The following is a 5408-nucleotide window of genomic DNA, read 5'->3' as shown; positions in this document are numbered from 1 at the left end:
TTTTAGTTAAAATATACACTTAAAATGTTATATAAAATAACTTCTATTCTGTTTCAAGAAATAATTTTATGAAACTCTTGATGTTGAAATATCCATCTTCAACCTCATCATCTTCATCGTTATTGTAGTCATTCTTTAAGTCGTATAACAGATAAAAAGGAAGTGGTACTTTTTGAAATATTTTTAAACAAAAATTAAAAGTACAGAACCAGAACCATTTGAAAGTAAGTTGCTGACTGGATGGGCCTCTCACTCCTTAAAAACCACCGAAGGACATTTTTGTGTGGAACCACAGAACAGCCATCAAATCAGGAAATTGCCGTTAATATCTTGTCATCTAATCCTTGGACCCATTCAGGTTTTACCAAATGTCCCCATAACGACCTTCATCGGGGTAGGGTGCGGTCAGAATTACATGCTGCTTTTACTTATCCTGTTTCTGTATGTCCTTCATTCTGGAATAGTACCTCAGCTCTTCACTGGCTTTCTTGACCTTGACCCCCCTTTTTTTTTTACCTTGACCCTTTTGAAGATTACAGGCCAATTATTTGGAGTGTTTCCTTATGATTGGGTTTAACTTACGCATCTTTGGCAGGAACAGCTCAGGAGCAATGCTGTGTGCCCACTGCTCTCAGAGGTGGGGCACGATCTCGGGAGTCCCATCTCTGAGGACTCTCTGATCGCTTGTTTCCGGTGGCGTTTGCAGGTTTTCCACTGTAGAATCACTTCCCCCCTTATTAACCTGTATGCGTACAGACTTGTAGTTTCATCTGTCATTCATTGGGTTGTGATCCGTTACTATCCTTATTTCTTTAGATGTTTCAGTGTCTCTTCAAGCCAACTCCTGTGACTTTTTGACTTGCCCCCTGTATACTTGGACATTTCTTTACTTTCTGGGACAGTAAGACATTCCACGCTTGTCTTGTATTTTTCCTACAATGGAAAATTATTTTCAAACTAGGATCTGAGTGCTAGTTGTGCTCAACACTATTGTGGAGCCACTGGTCCCAGGCCATCTCAGTGGTCAGAGCTTGGGAATATTTCCATGTGTTTACATGTATACACACATGCATATGACATCATTTATTTATCTTTCTATATATTGAAAATCATGAATTCATATCATCCTTCGATTCCAGTCTGACACCACAGCGTTCCTCTTAGTTTTCTCCCTTTTCATAGCTGTAACTCCCTCCACAGAGAATGACACATGTGGCTCCCATTTTCCTCAGTGGAACAACCCTTAATTGGTACAAACTTTCTTCTACTTGGATGCACTTAAAATTGCTTATTAAAAAAAAGTGAGCCCTAACCGGTTTGGCTCAGTGGATAGAGCGTTGGCCTGAGGACTTAAGGGTCCCAGGTTCGATTCGGGTCTAGGGCATGTACCGTGGTTGCGGGCACATCCCCAGTAGGGAGTGTGCAGGAGGCAGCTGATTGATGTTTCTCTCTCATCGATGTTTCTAACTCTCTATCCCTCTCCCCTCCTCTCTGTAAAAACTCAATAAAATGTATTTTAAAAAAAGTGCAATCACTTTAGGGTCTTCCTGCTATTTCAATAGGCGTTTTTATTTCTCTCTTTTTAAAAAAAATATTTTTATTGATTTCAGAGAGGAAAGGAGAAGGAGAGAAAGATAGAAACATCTATGATGAGAGAAAACCATTGGATCGGCTGCCTCCTACACACCCCTGACTGAGGATTGAGCCTGCAATCCGGGCATGTGCCCTGACCAGGAATCAAACCATGACTTCTTGGTTCATAGGTCGACACTCAACCACTGAGCCATGCTGGCAGGCTATTTCTCTCTTCTTAACATGGAAAATAGAACTATTTATTCCATATGTAGATAGATGGGTTCCCAAAGTTGTGAAAATTTAAGTGACTGTCTTAAGCTTACCGAACCTAGGCTACAAAGAACTTTTTATATCCATAGAGTGCCCTGTGCTTATTGTCATATTGGTGCTGTTGTTTACCATTGAGCTATTATATTGTGAGAAAAGAAATGAGTTTATTTGTCTAGTTCAGAGATAAGAGGAAGAAGGAATGCTGATCACCTGCATCTTCTATTCCGTTTTCTTTTCCCTGTGGATTGTAGCTAATCTGGCTTTCATTATCAGCATTCACAAGACTCCCAAATCTCCAGCTCCTCCACTCCTCCGCTCACCTGTGAGCCCCGATTTCAGGTCTACGGTGTAGCCTGGGGGATACGTGTTTTAGTAAGCATCCATGGTGATTTTGGTGCCAGCTTGTAGCCAGGCAACTGCTTCTTCTCTGCAGAGAACACTGAGGATTTCAAGTGTGAACAAAGTATTGGATTTTGTTCCTGGCTCCGCACTTGGGAAAGAAGGTAAGCTCAGCAGGTGGTCCTGGCTCCACACCATTCCGGTTGAGTCTCTGGAATGGTTTCATTAAAAGGATGCCTTAGCACCAGGTCTCTTGCACACGCAGAGTAAGGGAGAGTCTCCTGGGCCATGGGTAATAATTCCTGAGCTGGAATTACGTGTCTCTTTCATTTTATGTTTCTTTTAAAAATATTTTTTTATTGCTTTCAGAGAGGAAGGGACAGGGAGAGAGAGAGAGAAACATCAATGAGAATGAGAATCATTGATTGGCTGCCTCCTGCACACCCCCTACCGGGGATCGAGCCCACAACCAAGGCATATGCCCTTGACTGGAATCGAATCTGGGACCCTTCAGTCCGCAGACCAATGCTGTATCCACTGAACCAAACCAGATAGGGTACACGCTCTGTTGATATTTCTTAGCAAGCTTCTTTGCAGCAAGATGGTGCCTATAGAAAATAGACAAAGGAACAGTCCCAATCCTGGGAGGGCGAGGAATTATAAGACAGAAAGAGGACCTTACCCAGAAAGTAAGACTTTTAAACTTTTTTCTTCCCCATAGTAATAACTAGCTTAGCACTTTTCTTTTTGCGGGGAAAAAGCTTTGAATCATGAATGCTTCCTACAGCTGGCTGCACCATGTGCAGTATTCAAAAAGCAAGAGCTAGCTAATCATAGAGAACCAGCAGCAGCTAAACAGCCCTCTGCTGGCTTCCAAAGGCTTGTAATGGAGTGCAGATGGCCCCGGTGGGATGGGGAGTGTGTCCCTGCTGACTTCTCGCACCCCAGAGGGCCAAGGCGAGCTCGGGAAGGCTCAGTGCCCATTGTGCCCTCGTGGGGGCAAGGAGCTAGGCTGCCGAGGGGGTCTGGGGAGGCAGGAGGTGTGAGAGCCTGCTGGCCGCCTTCTGCCCAGCCTCTCCAAGGCCACAGGAGCAGGTCTTCGGGCAGCAGAGTTTACATGGGATGAGTCTAGGATCTCGCGATTGCAGCAGGTCTGGGGTGAGGGAGCGAGTTGCAAGTTGTTTATAACCATCTGCAGAGCCTCACTGGGCAGCCTGCAGGTGGCCGCCAGGTGCCAGGAGCTTCGGGAAGAGGGATGTAGTGGCAATGCATAGACCTCGCCTGATGGAGCATCCTCCAAGGAGGACGGGCCTTCCCAGCCAGCCCACCCTCTCCTCCACCCGTCTCCTCCCAGTCTCTCCCAGTTTCATTACAGGAGTGATCTTCATCACCACGTCTACCCCCCGACTTCTCATTGACAAAGCTTTTCTGGAAGCCTAGCTACATAGAGTTCCAAATAAATACCAGTCAGCTGTTAATTACAGAGCCAGGGACTTGGGAGTGGCCACACAGATAACCATAATGGGTGTCGTTTTCGGGAGATGAAAGAGAGGAGAGCTCACTCTTTCCTCTGAGCCTAGACATTCCCTCCCCAGGGAACTGCCAACTCCCCCCACCCCCATCCCCCCACATTCAGCTGACAGGAGAAAGTGTGTTTCTTTCTAAACACGATTTCTTCTTCCTACACCACGTGCTCTAACGAGAGTTGTCTTGTTCCTGGAGCTGAACACGTTCCTATTCCCGCTCCCAAGTTTGCTTTGCGTGTGCTTTCCATCTATGAGGGCTTTCCTTTCTTCGTCGTGGGAAGGCGTGGCCTCTGTTCCCATTGCATGTGTTCCCATGTAATTCCAGGGTTTCCCTTACACCTCAGGCCGCAATGTTCTTCCTCCTGTGGGAGCTGAGGGCATGAGAAAGATCAGCTCCAGGCTGTGCTCACAACAATGGGCTGACTGTCTCCACAGCTCCTCTGTCTCCAGAGGGGTCCGGACTGATCTGCTTGCCACATGGCTCGTTGCCCTGCACAGGGACATCTGAGCCTCCCCTGGTGGGCAGCTCCACCCCGGTGTCACCCTCTGCTGGAGAAACATCTGCGCTTGCTCATCTTCCTGATGGCCCCCCTCAACGGGAGGGATGACACATTCCTGGGCTGCTCCTGGCCCAGGTGTCACGTTCTTCAGTCTTGGGCCTCTGCAGCTGGCTGTGACCGGTGGGAACTGGAGCCTCCCTTGCCCGCCGCTTGGCTGACTTGGAAGCTGCACTGATTTCCTGCCAATCTGTCCTCCCAGCGGAGCCACGGCCACAGCTGGCTACCTCTTGCCAACCGAGCCCAGTGTCCTGCAGCCCTTGTCCTCACTGCCCTCTGCAGCCCCTTCATCTGTCAGTTTGACTCCCCCCTGGAGGGATGGCCCTGGGCTCACAGCTGGTGTTTGTCCAGATGGTCATTGGTTTCTACTCTGTGCTCATTATCTCAAAGCTGGCACTGAGCTTCAGGAAGAGGAATGTAGTGGAAATGCATAGACCCACCTCACCACCGACCTACTGCAGTGCTCCTGGCTACTTCTCAGCTTCCTCATCTTTATCAAGTAGGCAGTAATCCCCACTCTGCTGATGGATGAGAGAGAGAGAGAGAAAGAGAGAGAGCTGTAGTTTGCCTGTGTTCACCTCCTTCCCTCTCACAGAACCCTTGATTTTATTGAGGTGGCACGATATGCAGCTAACACATTTCCCAGTCCCCCTTGCAATAAGGTGTGGTCGGGAAGTGTGCACTAACCATTGGGGGCAGACCTTCAGGGGAGCTCTCCAGCTTGGAGGCGCACCCGCTTCCCTCTTCTTCCATTTTGCCGCCGAGGCTCCTGAGGACGGAATCTCTGTGCATAGAAGTTGTGGAGCAGAAAGTCAGGAGCCTGCTCTCTGATCACATTCTGGAGTGGCCACGCTGGTCCTACCGGCCTCCCTTAGCCTTCTTATGTGAAATCTAAACTCCTAATCTGTTGAAGCCACGGAGGCCAGGCCTCTACTGTTAGCAGTCTCTCACCGATATAGACGACAGACTTGGAATCACAGTCCTGAAGTCCAACAACTGCCTGTTCTTTCTTCTGTTCTCTGCAGAAACCGACAGAAGGACTGGACTTGAGGGTAAATGCCTGGCCACTTGGGGATGGTGGGGAGGGAGTGCTGGGGCCTCTGTGACTTTGCACTCTCACCTCTGTCATCTCCAGGCCATA

The sequence above is a fragment of the Myotis yumanensis genome, unplaced genomic scaffold (assembly GCF_028538775.1).
Source record: "Myotis yumanensis isolate MYYU_CA2020_CCGP unplaced genomic scaffold, mMyoYum1.0.hap1 SCAF_17, whole genome shotgun sequence".
Lineage (NCBI taxonomy): Eukaryota > Metazoa > Chordata > Mammalia > Chiroptera > Vespertilionidae > Myotis > Myotis yumanensis.
This window is presented reverse-complemented; position numbering follows the sequence as displayed.